We start from the raw sequence: 24,411 nt of genomic DNA on the forward strand, positions 1-24,411 counted from the left end.
GACTAACACCTATCCCAAGCCGAGGATCGAACCTAGAACCGTCGTGATGATAGTCGGCAGTTCTACCCCCTGACTACGGAAGCGGTGGCCGTAATCAATCTGTCCGAATGTCTATTTAAATTAACATCCGACCGCCACTCGTAAAGGGCTCAAACGTTTGTTTGTAAACAAACAGCGAGCTTCGCATTTTTTCAGCTAAATTAAGTAGCGAGTAAGATTATTTACGATAGTGCTCAACCCAAGAGGGGGGCTTTATAAAATATATTTTAGTCATCGACATACAGTCCTGTTTCGTTGTTTCACAACTCATCAGCGCCGCTAGACTAACACCTATCCCAAGCCGAGGATCGAACCTAGAACCGTCGTAATGACAGTCGGCAGTTCTACCCCCTGACTACGGAAGCGGTGGCCGTAATTAATCTGTCCGAATGTCTATTTAAACAAACATTCGTCCGCCACTCGTAAAGGGCTCAAACGTTTGTTTGTAAACAAATATGTATATATATATATATATATATATATATATATATACATATATATATATGTATATATATATATATATATATACATATATATATATATCCCTATGACTTGGATGCATCAGCCTGAATTGAAACCGAAACCAAAACTTATGAAAAAAATATATGTATACATATATAAATTGAGTTAATTCAGCCATAATCGAAACCGAAACCAAAACTTATGAAAAAAATATATGTATACATATATAAATTGAGTAATTCAGCCATAATCGAAACCGAAACCAAAACTTATGAAAAACATATATGTATACATATATAACTTGAGTTAATTCAGCCATAATCGAAACCGAAACCAAAACTTATGAAAAAAATATATGTATACATATATAACTTGAGTTAATTCAGCCATATCGAAACCGAAACCAAAACTTATCAAGAATGCTTGACAAAATTATTTCTAAAAAGAAAATAGATTACTGAAGTGCCATCAGCTATAATCGAAATCGAAACCAAAACTTATGAAGCGTTCTTGGTAAAATTATTATTTTTTAGAAAAGGAAGGCTATAGCAACTAAACAACTCGGATATAAGCGTGACTCACAAAATAAATAGCACACATGCTATATTATTAATATATAGACAAGCGGGACCTGTGGAAATTCCACAGAGGACGCTTTCATGTGTAATATATTGATGTTGGCATTCTGTGGAGATCGAGCGAAAATTTAGACGCTCTGATATTATTGTAGCCTTTTTTTATTATTATTATTATTAAAACTGCAAAAGTATTTATAAACACCCAGCAAAGCCCGGTTGCAAAATACGCTTAAATATGATATTTTAATTCTTACAGATTTTTTATATATTATTATAGAGTTTATGTTCTATCGATTTTTATATATGATAAGTTGCGATTTCAAAAATAAAAAAAGCATATCCATATGACTTGGGTGCATTAGCTTGAATCGAAACTGAAATAAAAACATGAATATATATATATATATATATATATATATACATATATATATATATATATGTGTGTGTGTGTGTGTGTGTGTGTGTGTGTGTGTGTGTGTGTGTGTGTGTGTGTGTGTGTGTGTAATTTGAGTTTCTTCAGCCATAATCGAAAACCGAAACAAAACTCATAAAGAATTGTTGGTAAAATTATTTATGACAAGAAATAGAAATCCATACAATTAAACGACCCGGATGTAAGCGTGACTCACACACATAACACACACGCTATCGTATTACTATATAGATTATATTGAAATTCATTTGTCTCCCCTCCTCGTCACTTATTAATTCTTGCCTCCTCCCTTTAAAGCCGTGAATTGGCTGACAGGAGCCCCATCCCCTCCTTCAAGGGTCACGTAAGACAACCCATAAACGCTCGTACACGTTGTGTTCTGGCCTTTTTTCTGAACTTCGGTGACAAAGCCGTCGACGACAGTCAATAAAAGCTACCTTCTTCTTCGTCGTCGTCATGACATTGCACAGTGACTACCGCTCCGCGTGGCCCTCGACAGTAGCATGAAGACAGTCATTATTCGTCCCCCAATATCCACTTGCATTGGGACAGCCAGGAAGTAGAATATCTTTACGTCCTCGCGAAAGGAACTAGAATCTAAGGACGCACGTGTACCCGTTATCAGAACTTTTCATCCAGATAAGTTTCCGCAAAGCACGTTTTCGTAAACCTAACAATCTTCCTTGTTTCTGAGCATTTATCTTTTTCTTGTTGTATTATATGCCATTTTTACTCACCCAGTAAAATTACTCTAAATATCATATATATATATATATATATATATATATATATACACACATATATATATATATATATATATATATATATATATATATATATATATATATATTTGTCAGTGTGCCTTCTCTCAAAGCCTATAACCATATTTTTGTCTGGAACTTGTCGTCAGAACTACCACATTTTCACGTGTGAGATTCGAACCTATTTTTTTTTCAGGGTAAAATTAATCCCAACAAATACGCAGGTTTTTTTTTTTGGTTTTTTTTTTTTTAAACATATGAGAGCATTGCCGGACGGCTGCGAAGAAGGTAGGCTCTCTCTACCATGCTAGAAAGCTACTAACCCCCGAAAGTATCCTGTACTTCTATAAGGCCACCATTCGCAGATGAATGGAGTATTGTTGTCATATTTTGGGCTGGTGCATCTGCTACTAGTCTCTCGCTCCTAGACAAGGTTAAAAAGAGAGTCGTCAACCTGATAGGTCCTGAACGGTCATCTAAGCTTCGGCCTCTTTCCCATCGACGAAATGTTGCATCCCTCTTCCTGTTCTACAAGTATTTTAATGGTGAATGCTCTGACGAACTGTAAGCACTTGTGCCCACACGACGTAAATGCCCTCGGCAAATCAGACAAGCAGCTAAATCTCACCCCTTCACAGTGGATATCCCTAGATGTAGGAGAGCTTTCTACTCCAGTAGTTTCTTCCCCAGAACCGCTAGACTTTGGAGTTCCATTCCGGCTTCCTGCTTTCCCAACTGTACTGACATGCAGAAGTTCAAGTGTAACGTGAACTGACATCTTACTACCCAACTTCCTACATCGTGCGCCAGTAGCTTATGTACCTGATAGTAGCCCCTTACACTAAAGCGGCAATGTGCCTTGTTTAGGGTGAAACTGTAATTAAAAAAAAAATTTTAATCCATGTATTTTACGAAAATGAGTACTCCTGAGCGACACCAGGACGCTTTGCATCGAACAACGTCTACAATACACGATATTATGTATTAAGTCTAACTGCACCCACAAAACGAAATTCACGATTTGCGTATCACTTTGCTAAGAATATTAAAAAAAAAAGAAAAGAAAAAGAAAAAGAAAGAACAGAGTAAAAATGAAGAAAAGTTTCACTCGCTTGAAGTCACGTGCCGACCCCTTACAAGGGAGGCAATTGAACGGGGAGGAGGTATTGTTTGAAAAAAAAAAACAATCAAGTGCAGGTCATGTTTGTGTTGGCTCGCACAGTTGCCGCATTGTTGATCACATAAATGGTTTCTCAAGAAATTTGGCATTTTTGTTCCAGAATTTTGTCGAGAATTTCTATCTATCTATCTATCTATCTATCTATCTGTCTATCTATCTATCTATCTATCTATCTATCTGTCTGTCTGTCTGTCTGTCTATCTACCTACTATTATATAAAAATCACTCTGTGTATGCGTGAGTTCCTTCCTCGTAGGTTTCGAAACAGCTGAGCCTATCTTTTGCAAATTTCACACAAAGCTAATTTATATGTCTGGCAGTGTTCTTAGATACGTTTTGTACAGAAATTCATCCGATAAGTATCAAAAATCGAAAAAGTACGATCATAAAAATAGGTTTTTTTTTCTCTTATAGATAAAAAATAATTTAACAGGGCAATATTTTACTTTACTCCGGCCAAGGGTAATAATAAAATCTCAGTAAATCATTTCTTCTTAAAATAAAATCGATTTATTATAATCTGGAGATATAGCTTAGTGGTAGAACATTCGACTACAAATTAAATGATCCCCTGTTCAAGCACGGTTATACCTAACCATTTTTATTTTATTTTTTTCTTATTAATGAGTGCCAAGGTTATCAAAAATCTTGATTCCAGTAAAGCATTTGGCCCCGACGTCATTTCCGTCACAGTGCTCAAAAAGCTTGAGCCGGAACTAGCTCCCATACTTACAAAACTGTTTTAACAGCGCCTTAAGGAGAAATGCTGCCCAACGCCCTAGAAAACTTTATTAGTCTGCCCCATGTTTGATAATTTCGGAGATCGGTCATTTTCCACCTAACTACAGAAAAATAAGTTTCCTGTGCATCGTGAGTAAGATACTAGAATTTGTAGTAAACACAGAAGTAGTCAACCACCTCGGCAAATATAACCTACCCAGTGACATATAATATGGTTTCCGTTTTGCGAGATCTGCAGCTGATGTACTAACTGTTATATCACAAAGGATTCGTTTCTAGAGCAATAGCTCTTGACATATCAAAGGCTTTTGATAGAATATGGCATAAATGTCTACTTCACAAGATCGCCAGCCATAAAATAGCTGAAAATGTGCTTTCTTATTAAATCCTTTTTCTCGTATAGATTTAAAAGAGTAGTCGTTGATGGACAGAAATCAGAAACTTATATTATTAACGCTGTTATCCTCGAGTGGCCTTCGGGCCTTGATAAGCGGTGACTCCCAAGTAAAAAGAAACAAGAAGTTCAAGTGTAATGTGAATAGACATCTCGCTGCGAAACTCTCGACATAGTGTCCCCAGAGATTTGGTACCAAGTAGCAGCCGCTTACGTTCAAATGGCACTTTGCCTTGTTTTGGAGGTAAAGAAGAGTTTTAAAGGAAACTGACCGTAGCAGTCCGGACCATCTAAAGAATGAAATTATCAATCATCATCTTAAAAAAAAAAATGTCAGAGAAATAAATATTTGCTGTTTTGTCTGATCGACTTTAAGACCTGTTGTACGTGATAATTTGGATATACATTCCGTTTCAAATAAAATAGATGGAGAATAACTGACAATGATTAATGTCGAAAGACACGGAGCTTCGTACTATAGCAACAACGTGTAATCCGAGAGGAATAGATGTAAATATTTGCAGTCTATCTACTATTAACAGCAAACAACAAAAAAGTTCTAATGTTTGTTCGCACACAAATAGAAACATGTTACTGGTTGACAAAAAGGCAATACACATTATTAAGGCAGTAAGTTTTACGATGTCAATATTTCAGTTTGAATTTTACGTATTCAATCTGTCTGTCTACCTATCTATCTATCTTCATTCTTCACTTCTTTTCTTTCTATCTCTCTCTCTCTCTCTCTCTCTCTCTCTCTCTCTCTATATATATATATATATATATATATATATATATATATATTACATCTCCCCTGTTTATCTTTCTGTCTGTCTATCTATCTATCTATCTATCTATCTATCTCTTCCTTTTCTTTCTCCTTCTCTATCTAGCTATCTATCCAGCCATACCCTTCTTCTCTACCTTTCCCCTGTCTATCTATCTATCTACCTATCTATTCTCTTTTCCCTTCCTTTCTCCATATCTATCTATCTATCTATCTATCTATCTATCTGTCTCTGTCTCTCTGTCTCTCACTGTCTCTCTGTATATATATATATATATATATATATATATATATATATATATATATATATATATATATATATATATATATATATATAGTGGAGATGGTAGTTAATAAAAACTGAAGAAAGTGCGCAATACTGTTGTAGAGAAAATATGCGTTTTATTTTTTATTACCGTATCTTTCTGTTAAGTTACATTATTGTTTCAGCTACTCGGCCGTTTTTTGGCAGTCTGTAGCGTCCTCAGACTTTTACAGAAATGTTCGCTATTTTGGGATGAAAGAGTGAAAGAGTGAATGAGGTCATAAAAAATAAAACGTATATATATATATATATATATATATATATATATATATATATATATATATATATATATGTTTATATTGTCGAACGCGAGAATACAGTGGAGCCCCAACATACGAGCTACCCAAGTTACGAGAAATTCGAGATAAAAGATGGCTTCAGAGCAAAAATCCCCCCTACCTACGAGCGAAAATCCAAGTTACGAGTTTCCAGATGCAACGGCTAGGTGGTCGAGTGTGTCGTGGTTGACTACGGCTCCTTAATGGTGCCATTCTAATTCGAGATACGAGCTTGACCCGGGAACGAATTAATCTCGTATGTCGGGGCTCTACTGCATTTCTGTTGAACTCGGGACTCATGGTGTAGTGGATAAAGTACTTAGGAAAATCTAGTTTTAAATTACACTCTTTCGGAGGTTGAAGGTTCAATTCTCAGTTATTTTGAATATAAGTGTGGCGGATCAACGTAAGAAAGTATTTGAAACCTAAGTATGAGCGACTATTAAAAGGTGCTTATTCAAACTTAAGCATGATAGACTAAATAAACTTCTAGTTTATACTTAAGTGTAAAACTGAAAATTGTAGTGACAGAGCAATAAAAATGGTATTCCAATGTTGAGCATTAAATGATTGGATTTTTTACCGGCCGTTCTTTTATAGGTCTTTAGAAATTGTTTTAAATTGTTTTAAGGCGTCAAAATTGAAAAAAAAAATCGTTATACAGTTTTTACATTCATCATCAATTTTTAATTTTTAATCTCTTCATATACGTTTCACGTTGGTAACGTTACCAGCTTTGAATGCTACAGTTTAACTTTCAGTTTCGATTTTAGCTGATGGCACCTAATTTTTTTTTTTTACTTTTGAAATCACGACTCTATAATAATATATACGAAATCTTGACAAATTAAAATATCGTATTTAAACGTATTTTACGACCCAACCCCCGCTAGTTTATTATATAAAGAGCAATTGTTTCGGTGTTTTATTTTACTCCAATTAGTTCTCAGAGATCAAAGGGTTTTAATTCCTTGAGCTAACACTTGATTTCTATATGAGATGCATAGATATTGAAATACTTAATTAAATTTCTCCTTTATCCTTTAAACACTGAGTTATTAACGCAGTTGGGAACAATGTTCCTCTCCCCAATCAACCATTTAAATGTGTTTAGGATATATCTTCCTTTTGGTCTCCTGGTCTTACTAGATTCCTGGACAATAATCTCTCATGTCTGGTGAAGTTCACAGCTTGAGGTAAATCAAACTACAGACGGGCAGACTTTTCTATTAAATTTAAACGTGACGGAACAACGAACATTGATTGTAAAATATTGATATAAGATACGGATTTTTGCCTGTTAGGGATTAAAAACGTGACGGGGAAAGCCTCTTAAGAGTAAGCGTTATGGCTAGAACGCTTCAAACAATGAAAATAACAACAACGGACGTGATGTTGCTATTCTCAGTTTTTTCTAGAAGTAGTATTATAGCATGCATTATTCAGAATAATTTGCTCTATTCCCTGCTTCATTTGTATTAGCTCATTTGACTCGTTGGTCTAGTGGTCTCCATCAATTCGCTGTTTTATTATCTCGTAGCGATACAGCTTCCTATTATTATAGTAGCTTATTTACAAGTACTGTAAGCGTGCGGAACTCTTTTCCTGCTGACTGTTTTCTTTCAAAGAATAGCCTTGGTATTTTGTTACAGGGGGGGGTCACTGCTTATCAAGGCCCAGATTCCACTCGAGGATAAGGGTTAATAGTTATACATTAGTCATTGTGATTTTAGCGTAGAAAACATTAGTGGGAATTTTGTGAATTGGATTACTTAGGGGGACGGTTCAATAAGAATTTGTTCACGTTGGACTTGAAGACAATCAGATTGTAATCAGCTGGAAAGCAGGCAAACGGAATAGAGTTCCACGGGCGAGCAGTTCTAATAAAGAAGCCCTGTTCATGGGATCTACGTTTAGATGTAGGCACGGATAGAGAGTGTGGGTAATTGTTGATAGTGGTTCTGGGAAGACGAGTGTTTTTCGTGAAAGTCTGGCGAGGAGGGACCAGAGATCGAAGTTCAGATGAACACTTGCCATGAAAATAACGATAAAGCAGGGACAGACCTGCAACGTTTCTTCTGTGAGAAAGAGGTTGCAAGAAAGAGAAAAGGGCACCCCCACTAAGCTACAAAGTCTATTTTGAACTCTGTCCAGGCAGGATAAGTTGCTTCTAGCAGCTCCTCCCCAGATGTGGCAACAGTACTCCATCGTTGGCCGAACCTGACTTTTATATAGGTAGAGAATTGCATCAGGAGTGAGATATCTACTTGAGCGTTAGAGGGATGCCACCATGTTTCCAGCGACCTTGGCAATTGATTTGATATACGTGTTCCATTTCAGATCGGGAGTAAAGATCAAGCCAAGAAGCTTGTCAAAACATGAATCCTCCCCAAGACGAGAGCCATTTATTTCGATTGATGGCAGTTGGGCAGCAGAGCGTTGATGATGTAAAGATAGAAGCTTGGTTTTAGATGCATTAAAAGTAACCAGCCACTTCTTTCCCCATTGTACCACGTGCTCAAGATCAGAGGAGAGAGAATCAGAGAGAACTTGGTCGTTTACGGTCTTCGAAGTACTTCCATAGATGGTAGTGTCGTCAGCATAAATCTCTGAATGATCTAAGGATGAGGTCTGGAAGATCATTGATGTAGATCAGGAAGGGAGTTGGGCCCAGGATGGACCCCTGAGGGACTCCTGCATTAATACTGAGAGCCTCTGATTTCTGCCCATCAACCACTACCCTTAAGAACCTATCAGAGAGAAATGATTTAATAGTTGAGAAGACATTTCCAGCTATACCATGACTGGAGATCTTGTGAAGTAGGCCTTTATGCCATACCTTATCAAAGGCATTTGATATATTAAGAGCAATTGCCCTAGAAAGGAAGCCTCCGTCGAGGGATTCGCCAATCCTATGAGATATAACTAAGCACGTCTGCTCTAAATCTAGCAGAACGGAAACCATATTGCATGTTACTAAGAAGGTTATTTTTTCAAGACTAAGTTCCATCGGTACCTCCTTTTTTGAGGATAATCATTCTTGTTAGTAGCGTATATCAAATGGCTTCACATCTTGGTTGGTTGGTTGTTTTTGTTTTATGGCATATCAACCCTTTTCAGATTATTTAATGCCAAATCCAGTGATTTTAAAGAAAAATTTTAATAGAATATATTTGTATTTTTTCAAGTCAGTTTCTATTTAACCCATAGTTGGGACCCTAACAGGTACTACCACTCCGGGTCAGAGTGGACCTGGGAGCAATAGCAATTAAAGGGTGGCTCCCCACTCCCCAAAACTGCAAATTTGGGCCTCACCATCTGATATAATTTAAGATCATATCCAGGACCGGCACATCTTGTCTAGGTGATTTTTATAAAAGCAATTAAGCGTGACAGATCGACACGATCCTCTGTTGAACTATGACGTGACAGACCAACAAACATTAGTGGTTAAGACTGATATAAAATGCGTCCATTTGATCTGATTGAAATGCTGTTTCAGCCGGAAGCGTGAGAGACGGACGTCTGACCGACAGACAAAATCCCTCGGAGCCGATCTAAGACGCAGCAGCCAACGAAAATAAAAACAAACCCATTAAACATAAACGCCCGTATACGTCGGAAATTCCTTAGGCGTCAAGGTGTGGAAGTTTCTAACTGAAAAATAAGTAAATAATTGGCACCGTATCAAAGGAAATTCTGCAAATGTTATAAGCACGAGTCGAAAACTTGAAGAACAAAAAAAGCGCATCGTTGTTGTTTTTGGGGGAAAAAATGGTAAAGTTACGGTCTGTGACTAAAAGGTCGGCGAGTTATGTTCCAGTTCACAAGGCTGAATATCTGTCCTTATTCCACTGTGGGAGGATGTGACTCAAGGGTCGGAAAGGTGATGGTCTAAAAGCAAACGATCTAAAAATTTACTTATATCCCCACGTGGGCCGAGTTAGACACAAGGTCGGTTTTTAATATGGGGGGGGCAGCTTCCCTAAAAAGGGGCACTCTTGTTAGAGAAAGAGCAATATAGATGAAGTGAAACTGCCTGGAAAGCTGTGTCGGCATTCACCGCTCAAGGTGATCGCAATAACCTAACTCTTGATCAAAGTGCGAAAAAATATTTAACAAGGTCGATAGCCATTAGTCGCGTGCTCTTGTGGTGTAATGAATGAATGCGTGAATGTAGGATTGACATGAAATTCTTAATGATGAAGTAAAATGACTGGACATGGTCTAAAATGACTTAAATAAATAAAAGTAAATGACTTAGAATGACTTAAATGAACTTAAGGATCAATTGAATTACCTGAGAGATGATTTGAATGCTTAAAAAATTACTGGAACCCTTGAATGTTTTTGAGACTAACTAGTCGTAAAGTGGGTGATCATTTTACATTAAATTAATAAAGAAAAGTGATCCCCCAATTTATATCACAATGAGTGCAGCATGTAGTAAGAAAAGATACTATATTTAAACTGCACAACATTGACATAAGAACTAACAGCCCCAAAATGCTAAGGATAGTGCCAGTCTGATGTTGGTATGAGGTCTCAACCTTCAAAATTCTGTCAGGAGAACTATTCGTTCACATCTGAAAATAGTTCTATTGATCTCGGTCAGGTACGGGTCAGACAATTATGCAAATCTTTAAATAAATGACCACAAATATTCACAATTTTAAAACACTTCCAAGCAAGTAAAGATCTATCAGTTCAATAGAAAAGTTTAAAATTTATTTCATATGAAACAACAACAATATATATATATATATATATATATATATATATATATATATATATATATATATATACTTCATTTACTCACATAAAATTAATATACGAAAGTATAGATTTATGCGTAGACTTTAAGTATTTACTTCAAAAGTGCTCAATACGTAGGTAGAGCTAGTTAGTAATTTATAAAATATATATGGCGATTAAGCTACACTGAATATTCGGCGTTTCATCCACTCTAGGATTCCTCAGGCTTATATATATATATATATATATATATATATATATATATATATATATATATATATATATATATAAATATAAAATGCGTATTTCATATATATATATATATATATATATATATATATATATATATATATATATGAAATACGCATTTTATATATATAGGTGTGTGTGTGCATATAAGTGTATATATATATAAAATACGCATTTTATACATTTATATAAGTATATATATATAATACGCATTATATATATATATATATATATATATATATACATACACACATCAAATGCGCTTGAAAGCCAAATAACACCGCAATATAAGGAAAATAAAAAAAATTTACTTGCCTGAAATTTATGATTTAAATATATTTCGGAATAAAACTCCATCCTCAGTATGTTGGGGTTTTTTTCTTCTAGTTTTTAATGATCCGCACGTATTTTATTTTATTCAAATTAAATCAACGCACCTATAATCATACATACACACACACACACACACTCACACACACATATGTATATATGTATATATGTATATATATATATATATATATATATATATATATATATACTTATTTATTATAATATATAAGAGAAAGAAAATTAAAACTGTAAGTTGAACTTTACAATAAAAAATTGTAAATGATAAATAAATATTGCGTATTGAGTCTTTTTTTTTAATTCGGTTGGGATTACATTTTCTATATATAAATACTGGTATTTATATTAGTTTGAGGTCTACCAGTGTGTATATCAGGTTAGCACTACATCCCTTTGTTTTCATTAATTAATATATATATATATACTAGCAAAAGTACCCGTCGTTGACTGGGTTCAAAAACAGCCTGCGGAAAATGGACTCTGATTTATGAAAGTATGATAGGTTATGAAAAGGAAGGCTTGTAAAGAGATAGCTTCGAATTTGGGGGTATCAAAACCAAAGCAAAATATGATAAAAGTAAAAATAAAATAGATAAACCCCATAATTTATTATACCATACCTGTTCACACTGAAACACTTATTACAATATTCTGTGGACCTATATTAAAAAACCTTGTTAAACTTTGTGACATATTTCTATTCTATGGAGGTCAGGCGCGAACGAACTCCCCATAATTTTATTATACCATATTTCTTCAAACTGAAACATTATCAAAGTATACTTACGCAAGTAAATATGAAAAGTCTTTATTAAAGTGTATGCCTATTTCCATGATATGGAGGCCAGGCGCGAACACAGACCCCACAATTTTATTATACCATCCCTATTTAAGTTAAAACATACTTATCAAAGTATTCTTATGTACATCTATATCAAAAACACTTGTAAACGTTTATTTTTTATTTCCATACTTTGTGGACCAGGCGCAAACGCAGACCCCACAATTTTAATGAACCACTGTTTTGCCAGATCAAACATACCCATTCCTGTGTATCGATACATCTTCTATCATTGTATGTAATCAAAGACCGTAGTTTCTAAAGAATTCATACCGTAAAGAAATTACATGAATTCTTTAGAAACTATGGCCTTTCTATTGAAGTAGATCCTAATAAGAAAACATCTAATTTCTTGGACATATCCGTAAATCTAAATTAGTAAACATACTCCCCTTACCATAAGCCTAATTTGAACCTTTTCTATGTGCATAAACAATCGAATCATCCCAGATCTATTATCAACTCTATAGTACCATCCGTCTCAAAAAGAATATCAAACCTATCAGCCGATAAGTAAACATTTAGCCAAGCAGCAACCTTTTACAATAATGCCTTACGCAATTCGGGATATACGGACAAGACAGAATACATACGTAACAAATTGGAAAACAACAAAAATAAATCAATAATGACGCATAACATGACCCAAAAGAAAAACAATAACCTCATCCGTAACTCCTCGAACAAACATAACCCTAATCCAGAGCACACAAAATCCAAGACTAAATCCAATAGCAAACAAAACAAAAAGAATAACAATAAATTAAGGCGAAAAAAATCCATATTGTTCAACCCGCCATACAGCTCCAACATAAAAACTAATATACCTAAGGAATTTTTTTTTAAATAATTGAACAATCTTTTCAACAACACTATAGATACAGCACTATATTAAATAAAAATTCAATAAAAATCTCTTACTCCACTATACCTAACATAGCACAAACGATAATAACATCAAACAACTCTAAAATAAGAAAATCCCAAGCCCATCCCTCACAGACTCCGCCCACAAAAAATTGTAATTGCCGAAACAAACAATCTTGCCACTTACGAAACGATTGCATCCACAATAACGTAATCTATTCATGTACAGTCACTGAACTCCCAACCACAACAGCAAGTGCAACGTAAGGAACACTAAAAAATCGTACTCAAAACACATTAACTACTTAACCAACAGCATTAGAGGGCTCCACCAACCCCAACTATTCCAACCCCATAAATAAAACACATGATAACACCCAAGTACCTCAGGAACCCCATCCTGAAAACGATTCGAACCTAATAATCCCGTCCCCCTCTACAAGTTCATCCCACACCAATAGTAGAAACTCCGACAGCATAAACACCCTTAATGAAAATTTAAAATCCCACACGTCTATGAGCGCAACAGCAAATCTAATTAAACTGAGAATTTCCAACCATATAAGCTCCTTTAATAATGAAAATCCAAATTGTAATAGAGGCACCTATCTAACAACTCTGATTAAAGACATCCAATATAGGAATATTCCATACTCGCTAAAATGGGATTTATTGAAAAAATCCAATTCATACACCCCTAAATCCAAACTCTGCAACCTTTGCACTTCAGAAGCAGTTGCAATAATAACATATCCTAAAGCCACGATAAACACCAAAAATGAGCTTATTTCGTTATGCAAACACAGGAAAAAATTAAAATATAGCCAGCTCAAAGCCACTTAAGCCACCTTACCTGAACAGGTTTCGGCACACTGCCCCTATATGTATGAGCATGGGTTCAAGCTTGTATGAGTGTATATGTATGCACGCATGAGAGGGTCGATGTTGTATGCGCTGTAGCAATGTTAATATTTACGTATGTCTATGTATTTCGTATGCATATGCGTGCGTAAGTATATGTTTGTACGTGTCTATATATGTTTGGCTGTATATATATGTGTATATATGTGGGTATGTGTGTATATGTATATATATAAGTGTATATGTGCGCGTGTATGTGTGCTTGCTGTTGACTCTATTAATTTCATTTCCTTATATATGAGTATGTGTATATATGTGTGAGCTTGTGGACGTTCGTTTTATGTTGAATCTATATACATATAATTATGCGCTGTAGTGTGTATATATGTATGTATGCACGTGTGTGGGGGGCATATATACTGCGTGTGTATGATTGTTTATGTGTGTGTACATATATATATGTATATGTATGTATATATATGTGTGTGTGTGTATATATATATATATGTGTGTGTGTGTGTGTGTGTGCGTGTGTTTATGTGAGCATGGATATTTAACAGAGTTACACACTTTAGTCGTTTACTGGTACACTCTAACAATCTATATCTCCCTAGACCATAAAAATGTTGTTGGCAATTGGTGGTATCAACTTCTCTTGTCGTATAATTTTCTCCATATAATTATCCACAACTACTCAAAAAATATTTTCAATAATTGTGCTGAAAAGCAAAATAGCGTCCATTCGCAGCTGAACATTTTGCTAACTGCATTTAATTTCCTCTGATGATATGAACCATTGTTGAAAATCCATGGATTAAGGAAATTAAAATAACCCCTTCTATATATTCCTTTTGTCAAGCAATAAATTCTTAATTCAAATATATGTCTCTATATGTTGTTTTTTTTTTTTTCAGAATTTAAAATTACACCACGAAACTTATATATTGCTCTATTCTTAAATATTGAGATTTTCCTTTTTGGCTAGGATCTCCTTGAAAGTATTACTTTAAGTAATATCTATCAGGATTTTTCATCTAAACTCTATCGGTGTCTTATCTCGCTTATATATATATATATATATATATATATATATATATATATATATATATATATATATATATGTGCGTGTGTATGTATGTGTGTATATATGCACATATATGTTTATAAATATATATACATATATGTCTATACGTATATATATATATATGATATGTATTATAAATATGCATATGTATATACGTATCTTGTATATATATATATATATATATATATATATATATATATATATATATATATATGGCAAACAAATCTATATTCCAAATTCCAAGATGTTATCCATCTTTCCGTTTATCTCTTTCAGCATCTTAAATATTAGTTAATGACAGCATGTTACGTAGTGCAGAAGCATTAGGCCAGTTGTTTTTTAAATCTTCATCAGAAGAAGAACATATAACCATCAACTTAAAAAAAAGACTTCGGTATGATTAGAAAATACGAAAAAAAAAACGGAAAGAAAGTTGCAATTGTGCCCTGTTATCAAGATTATGGTACTAGAACAAAACACAACTGCAACTACTCTTCCGATTTTTGGGGGGTGGATTGCATATTTTCTGCATATATATATATATATATATATATATATATATATATATTTATACATATATGTAGATATATATCTAGATATGTAGATATGTGTAGATATATAGATATATATGTAGATTTATATATGTGTGTAGATATATATATATGCAGATATATGTGTAGATATAGATATATATGTGTAGATATATATGTACATATATATCTGTAGATATATATGTATATATATGTGTAGATATATGTATATGTAGATATATATGTAGATATATATGTTGATAAACATATACGTATTTGAGTATATATATATTGTGTCGATATACATATATGTGTGTGTAGATATATTTATGTGTGTAGATATGTATACATATGTGTAGATATATATATATATATGTACGTGTATAAATATATTTATATATATACATGTAGATATATATATATACATATACATATGCATATATATACATACATATATATACATATGTAGATGTATACACACACACACACACACACACACATATATATATATATATATATATATATATATATATATATATATATATATATATATATATATATATATATACACGCTTATAGACTCGCGATTTTTTCGTTTCTTCAAAACTCTAGAAGTTTTACTTCTGCCTCGATTTTAGAGTTTTCTCTTTTCTCAAACTTAAGAGTTTTCCGTTCTCCTGAAATTGGTTTCATTTTTCCCAGAATAGCAAACTTGAGATTTTTTTTCTTCTCTCAATCTTAAGAGATTTTCGTTTTTTCCAGACTTCAGAAGTCTCCCTTCTCGCAGACTTTAAAGTTTTACTTGCTTCCAGAGTTGAGAGTTTTCTATTTCTTGATTTGAGTTTTTATTTTCTTCCAGGATTAAGGGATATCTTTTATCCCAAACTTGAAGGTTTTCCCTTTTCCTAGATTCGAGAGTTTTGTTATCTTCCAGATTTGAGAGTTTTCCCTTCTTCCAGACTGGAAAGCTTTCTCTTTTCTCAGGCTTAATGTTTGCTTTTTATAGAAATTCTAAATGGATTAGAGTCAAGGTCATCCCTATAACAGGCCAGGTAATCATGCAACTGAAGTCTTTTATAATGAATCTCTTAAGATAATCGATATAATAGTAAAACCAGGGAAAACTGGCTTGTGGGATGAGTTTGATATTTTGGTGTTTATAATATACGACATTCTAGGATGTATATACCGTAAACGAAGATTCTATGAAGGGGGTTGTTCACGTCGACTGCAGGCATGCTTGTGGCTGACGAGCCCTATTTGGGACAAGCAGGTTTGGCCACAGCTACTGCAGTCAAACATCGCGCCAGGTGTGGCTGCTGAGGCTTCCCGAATCTTCCTCCTACAGCGCATCTCTCGCAGATTCTCTGTGCGGGAGATCTCAATGGAGGCGACAGCCTGGTGGACAGTACATCGTCAGGTAGCACGGTCATCAGTGAAGAGCAGACCACTGGAGGTGGTCAATGTGGTAGTCACCGAGGGACTTCTTCAGAGAGTCTTTTTATCTTTTCTTCGGTGCCCCTCTGTCACGACGGCCAGTAGAGAGTTCGCCATATAGGACTATCTTGGGCATGCGATGATCCTCCATTCTGGAGACGTGCCCGACCCAGCGTAACTGTGATTTCAGCAGCATGGCCTTAATGCTGGTGATTTCCTCCCACTCGATGACCTCAAAATTGGTGACATAGTCACTCCAGTGGACGTTGAGAAGGGTGCGGAAACAGCGCTGATGAAAACGCTCGAATAATCGTAATTGGTGGCGGTAAATTGTCCAGGACTCAGAGCCGCGCAGGAGGGTGGAGAGTTCCACGGCTCTGTACACATTGATTTTTGTGCAATTGTTTAAGTGTCTGCTTTTCCAGACTCTGTTGAACAATCTGCCAAAAGCGCTGTTTGCCTTGGCCAATCTGTTGTCTATTTCTCTGTCGAGTTTGGCATCTGATGTGATGGTACACCCTAGGTAGGTAAACTGGTGAACGGTCTTCGGCTTAGTCAATGGTGATGTGGGGAGGGCGGTACTGTACCCGGGGAGCTGCTTGGTGGAGGACTTCCGTCTTTTTTCAAGCTGAAATATACGAAATATATATTTCAGCTTGAAATATACGAAATAATACGCACCATAAGTGACAAATTGATGAATTCAACAATTATTGTAAAATTCCTGTAAATGAAGAGTCAGATAACGTTTAACTAAATGAAGACAAATGATGATTTTTCTTTTATATTTCTAGAAATTCTTTATTTGGCCAATCAACTCTGGTGTTCATGAAATATAAAAATTTGTACTTGTTTCAAACGATCATCACTATTTTAGTTTAAAAAAAATGAATCTGTAATTAGATGAAATCGGCTTCGTTTAAAATGGTAGCCAGATTCAGTTAATCATGTAAAAAAACTAAAATTTAATTGTAATTCATTATTGAGATGAGTATTATTTAACTTATGCATTGCGGATTATTATCCTCATTTTTTTTTCGTCATCAAGTAAAGATGAGGATAATAGTCCGCAATAAAGCAATTAATAAATAATACTTATAAGAATGATAAATACCAATTAAATAATATGCATACCATTCGGTACAGGCCCGACCATGGAAGATCAGATAATAAATAAACGTGGATTTATAAGACCAAAAAATTCAACATTGATCGCCCTTCGGGGCCCGTGGCGCAGTGGATAGAGACGTTGAATCTCTATGGTGCCAGGTGAGCATTGTCTGAAGATAGCGGTTTCAATCCAATCCAAAGCCGGCCAGAGACTTACTTGGCCAAAAAAACGTGGTGAGAGTACGACAACTACGGAAGGCAGTAATTGCTGATGATGCAATTAGGAGATTCGGAGTTTCTAACCGGTCGCGGTTACCACCTGTCAAAGGCCAGAGGAATAGTTGGTGGAAACGTCGTTAAACAACTAAAAAAAAAGAAAAAAAGAGAAGGCGATAATAGTCCGCAATAAATAAAGTAATAAAATAAAATTTATATCAAAATATATATCAAATAAAAATTAATACGGAATGCCTCCACTAAGTTTGCTGTTTTTTTTGTTGTTTTTTTTTTCGTATCGGCACTTTTATTATCACAGCCTCTTTTATCTCCTTAACTGTGTCATAGCGATAGTCTCTAAGGTTTTTCTTGAGCTTAGGCAATAATAGGGAGCAAGTTCTAGACTATAGAGAGTGTTACGATCTGTCTTGTATGCCCATCTTGGTCAAATAGTCTTTAACAAGGATGGAGTTGTGGATTAGTGCATTCACGGAAATCTTCCGCATCTTCCGTTCCTCGCAAATAATTGTGCATACAGTTCCCACACTGACATCAAACTGTGCCCTTATTGCCTCTATAGACACATGACGGTCATTATCAATGTAATTCTTTATTTGGCCAATCAACCCTGATGTTCTGTCTTCCTTACTCCTCCCACACTTCTCATCACCTCTTACAGAGGCCTTGCTTCTTTAAATCTCTTATGCCACCTGAAACTTATGTTCGATTCATGCAACATGGTCCAAAAGCAGTATGAAGAAGTCCATAAGTTTCTGCGGCCTTTTCTCCAAGTCTGAAGGGAATATCCCTCTTCTAAATTGTCCTCACATCCAGAATGCATTTTTGAAATTCACCAACTATGACAATCAGGCTTTAGTAAGGGTGTGTTCCAATTCCTGTTGTAGCTGTTCATTTGAATCTGAAATCATAAAAATTGGTCGGTCCTTTCACAACAATAACATAATATATAGTGATAAGATATTAAAATTTCAAAAGTCTACAACAATTTTAAATGTCCGTACACAGAAGGCTGAAATCTTATTGGGGACATCTTTTATATTACATCCTTATGAAATAAAAATGAACGATTTCTACTTTGGAATGAAAAAAATTAAATAAAAGAAAATGCTTAAATATTAACTAAGGCACATACAAGAGATAAGGTATATACTAACTCATGCCGTAAAATGCTCTGATTCTGACTAGATAATTTGTACTTTAGTTCATAATAAATAGAAGACACGCGAAAAAAGTGTTGGAATGACGCAAACCAACAGCGCAAAGAAGCTGCAAACATTGGTAACTCTTCCTTATGTTACCGACGTGAAAATTGCAAAAAACCCTTGTTCAAAATTATTGGCACGGCTTTGTTTTTCTTTTAGTATCAGTATAATATCAATCAATTTCCGGTTTACGTGCTTTCTGAACTTTTTTATAGCCATATTATGCTTGTTTAACGCTAATTCAGTGAATAATTTTTTTCAGATAATTTTTAGATAGCGATTTATTTAAACTATTATAAGTGACTAAATTATAATTTTCAATCGCCATGGTTAAAACTAAGGAACACAGCGAAGACGTCAGGAAGCTTGTTGTAGCATGCGATACCAATGGGGAGGGCTATGATAAGATTTCAAAGAAGCTAAACCTTCCCAAATCCACTGTTAGAGCCATAATAAACAAGTTCAAATCGCAAGACCACGTTATGAGTTTAGAGGGTAGAGGGAGAAAAAGGATTCTTTCCCCAAGAGATGAACGGAAAATTGTTCGACAAGTAAAACAAAACCCAAGGATCTCTGTTGGGGAGATTGTTGATGAACAGAGCACATCTGGAGTGAATGTATCTCGACATACAGTTGGTAGAGTTTTGAAGAGAGCTGGTTTAAAAGCATGTCGTCCGAGAAAGACTCCCTTATTGAAGCCTATGCACCTGAAAGCAAGGCTAGCCTTTGCAAAACGTCATATTGATAAAGATGTTGCATTCTGGAAACGTGTTCTATGGACTGACGAAACGAAAATAGAGTTATTTGGCCATAATAAAGTGTCTTATATTTACAGAAAATCTGGCGAAGCTTTCCTGCCTAAGAACACCATACCCACAGTGAAGCACGGTGGAGGCAGTTTGATGTTTTGGGGATCCTTTGCTGCCTCTGGACCAGGGCGACTTGTTAAGGTCACAGGTAGCATAAAAAAGGAAGATTATGTTAAAATATTGGATGAAAACCTGAAAGACTCTGCTAAAGAGCTCTCACTTGGTCGTCGTTGGTGGTTCATGCAAGATAATGACCCAAAGCATTCGGCTAAACTGACTAAGAAATGGCTTGAGGACAATCATATTAATGTTTTGGAGTGGCCATCACAAAGCCCAGACCTTAATCCAATTGAAATTTTATGCAGAACATTAAAATTGAGGGTAATGTAAAGGAAGCCTAAGAATCTTATTCAATTGGAGGATTATTGTCAGGAAGAGTGGGCTAAAATTACTACTGAAGAGTGCAACAACTTGGTTGTAAACTATGAAAAGCGACTGAGGAAGGTAATCAAGGCCAAAGGCTATACAATTGATTATTAAATAAATCGTGCCAATAATTTTGAACAAGGGTTTTTTGCAATTATGTTTGTTGTTCCTTTGTTATTTATTTTTTCTAAAATCCGATTGCTGCATCGGAAAGGCCAGTTAAAAATACATAATATACTTTGTTATTTTCTTTAATTTAATCCCTTTTTTAGAATTTATTAGACAAAATTTAACTTTTATTTTACCGTGCCAATAAATATGATCATCACTGTATATACTAGCAGTTCAGCCCGGCTTAGCTCGGATCTTATGTACTGTTCATAACTTTATGTGCATAGGTACATATATATTAAAATGTTTGACTCGTGTCCAGGTAACCTACATCTCAAATTTCAAGTATTTACACCCAAAATTAACGGAAGAGTTTAGTAGAGTCTGCAAAGGTCAACTCTTTCAACTTTGACCTTTTGGCAGCCAAATTTTCACTCAAAAACTGATTAAAAACTTGCTGCATGTCTGAATACCCTTTATATGAAATTTCACATGTTTAGACACAAAATTAGCTTAATAGTTTGCTAGAGATCGCAAAGGTCAACTTTTTTTAACTTTGACCTCTTGGCAGCCAAATTTTTTACCAAACGCCGATTAAAAAGCTTGCCCTTTCTCTGAATACACTTTATGTAAAATTTCTAATCTAACGACCAAAAATTGGCTGAGTAATTTAATAGAGACCGCAGAGTTCAATTTTTTAAAACTTTGGCCCCAATTTTGACCCTTAACGTTTTTTTTTGTTTTGAGCTCAAATCAGATTAAAAAGTTTAATCTATGTCCAAGTAACCTACATCTCAAATTTCAAGTGTTTAGCCCCAAAATGGCGGAGGAGTTTAGTAGAGTGTTCAAAGGTCAACTTGTTGAACTTTGACCCTTTTGACAGCCAAATTTCTGACGGAAAACGAATTAAAAATGTTATCTCAAATCTCAATACCCCTTATGTCAAATCTGGGGTTTGTAGACTGAAATTTGACAGAGTAGTTTGGAAGGGAAATATACACACACAAACACGCACGCACACACTCAGGCAATTTTACTTTTATAGATATATAGATATATACATGTGTGTGTGCATATTTAACTGATCGTGTCAGAATGTCTTTGTGAGGAACAGTCTCTCTGTCCATTCTGCATCTACATGCTTGAAACTTAGTAAATAGGGTATTTGGACCTATGAAACCAATTCAATTTAGTTTTAGCTGATAACAATAGATACTAAGGGGTCAAAATATTAAAAAAAATAAAAATAAAACTTGGCAGACGGAAGTCGACTGAACTTGTTATTTCTACGCATACGCAAATATACATTTATATCTTTAACAAAGTTATTTTTCAAAAACGTTTTGGTATTTTAGGTCAGACGATAACAAGGCTAGAGAACTACATGATTTGGTCTCGATTATAGTTGATGGCACCCAAATCATATTTTTTTTACTTTTAAAATATTGTATATTTGGTACAATACTATAATACTATTTAAAATATTGTATATTTGGTACAATACTATAATAAATAAATAAAGGCCGCTGGAAAAATGGTCGGATCCTTCTATCGATCCAGTAGATATCTCACTGCTGATGCAATTCTCTATCTATATAAGAGCCAGATACGTCCAAGGATGGAGTACTGTTGCCACATATGGGCAGGAGCTGCTAGAAAAGACTTGTCCTGCCTTGATAGAGTTCAAAATAGACTTCGGGGCTTGGTGGGAGATGTCCTTTTCTCTTCGCTGCAACCTCTGTCTCACAGAAGAGATGTTGCGAGTTTGTCTCTGCTTTATCGTTATTTTCATGGAAAGTGTTCGACTGAGCTTCAATCTATGGTCCCCCCTCGCCAAACTTTCACAAGAAACACTAGACTAGCTGAAAACATTATCAATAATTTTCCCCACTCTTTATCTGTGTCTAAACCTAAACATAGATTCCATGATCAAAGTTTCTTCCTTAGAACTGCTCGCCTGTGGAATTGTCTTCCGTTTTCCTGCTTTCCAGCTGTCTATAATATGGTTGTCTTCAAGTCCAACGTGAACAAGTTTCTGATGAGCGGCGTTCCACTTAGGTTAACAAATTTACCGAACTTTCATTACTACCGATTACTATATTGTCCTTTTGACTACTCTACACTCTTTAACCCTTATCCTTGAGTGGCCCATCGGCCTTGATAAGTGGTGACGTCTATGTAAAAAAAAAAAAAAAAAAGTATTAGTTTGGTACTGATAAATACGAATCTACATTTCCCACCTGACTACAATTTGGATGTCTTCAAGTCTAACATAAACAAATTCCTGATAAACCGCCCCCTTAAGTAAGACACTTTACAAATCTCTAACACCAACGATTACTACGATACTATCCTATTGATCACTGTACACGCAATAACTCTTATCCCCGAGTGGCTTCCAGGTCTTGATACTATTATGCTACACAGTTCAATGCAAATAATGAAATCATATTGTAAGAAGCAATTTTTAATCCATTCCTTCAGTCCTGCAACTCTTGTCAAACAATGTTTTTTTTGCTCTATTTATTTCGGATGGTCCCTTTTTACGTAATTTTTCGCTGGCTTCTTTCTTCTGTGAGGAACCACTGCACGTTAGAAATTCATACGATTTGCATCTATTAAAGTCGGAGATTTGAACAGCCGACAATATAACTTTATGTGTTAGATGACTAGCAGTACATCTGTTCTTTGCCGAGTTGCGGAAATACCTTCAAGTGTAATTGTAAATATTTTGAAAGAAACGATTCCAAGGTTGATCTCACTTTGCTCGACGGGAGACTTACACGTGTTTCGCATCGTCGTTCCTCAAAGACAATGTTATCGTTTGATTAACGCGAAAATAAATAAAAACAGATGTGATGTTTGTAGAAGAAGATATTAATATAAAACATGCATTTTTTTAAAAAAACAATGGACAGCACATGCTTGTTACGACGAGTGGCCGAGCTAGTTTTTTTTCTGCATCTTGAATTTCTTTCTTTCAGTGTTAATAGGATCATCATCATCATTGTCATCATCATCATCATCATCATAATTATCGTCGTTATCGTCATCGTGATCCTCCTCCTCCTCATCATCATCATCATCATCATCGTCGTCATCGTCATCGTCATCATCATCATCATCATCTTGATCGTCGTCGTTACAACTATCATGGTCCTCATCCTCCTCCTCATCATCATCCTCAACGTCATTGTCATCATAATTATCATCATGTAACAGAGCACGGACGGGCGTATACAAATGCATGCGAAATGACGTCACCGGTAAAGAAAAAGACTACAAAAAAGAAGAAGTGGATCAAGTTAAAGACGTAGATGAGGTTTGAGAACACGTTAGAGAAGTTACGCGTTACGGGAGAATGAGGAAATGAATGACGTTGTTACAATGGGAAAAAAGCGCGCTGAAGTTTTTTTTTTTTTTTTAATTTTTTGTCTACATTCCGACTGAGCCTACAACGTGTTGGGTAACGTTACAATCATTATACGCAACAACAGCATCATCAGCAGCAAAAGTATCATAATCCACGTCATCATTACAATCAGCATCATCGCTATAATCAGCGT

The 24,411-nt window shown here is 35.1% G+C and overlaps 1 long non-coding RNA gene across 1 annotated transcript in view; it reads left to right on the forward strand.

Moving 5' to 3' along the window:
* LOC145267041 (uncharacterized) overlaps positions 1-24,411 on the forward strand; it is a 689,166-nt gene that overhangs the window by 334,519 nt on the left and 330,236 nt on the right. The window lies entirely within an intron of this gene.

This window comes from Euprymna scolopes, chromosome 42 (genome assembly GCF_053919585.1).
Source record: "Euprymna scolopes isolate OS-2025 chromosome 42, ASM5391958v1, whole genome shotgun sequence".
Taxonomy (NCBI): domain Eukaryota; kingdom Metazoa; phylum Mollusca; class Cephalopoda; order Sepiida; family Sepiolidae; genus Euprymna; species Euprymna scolopes.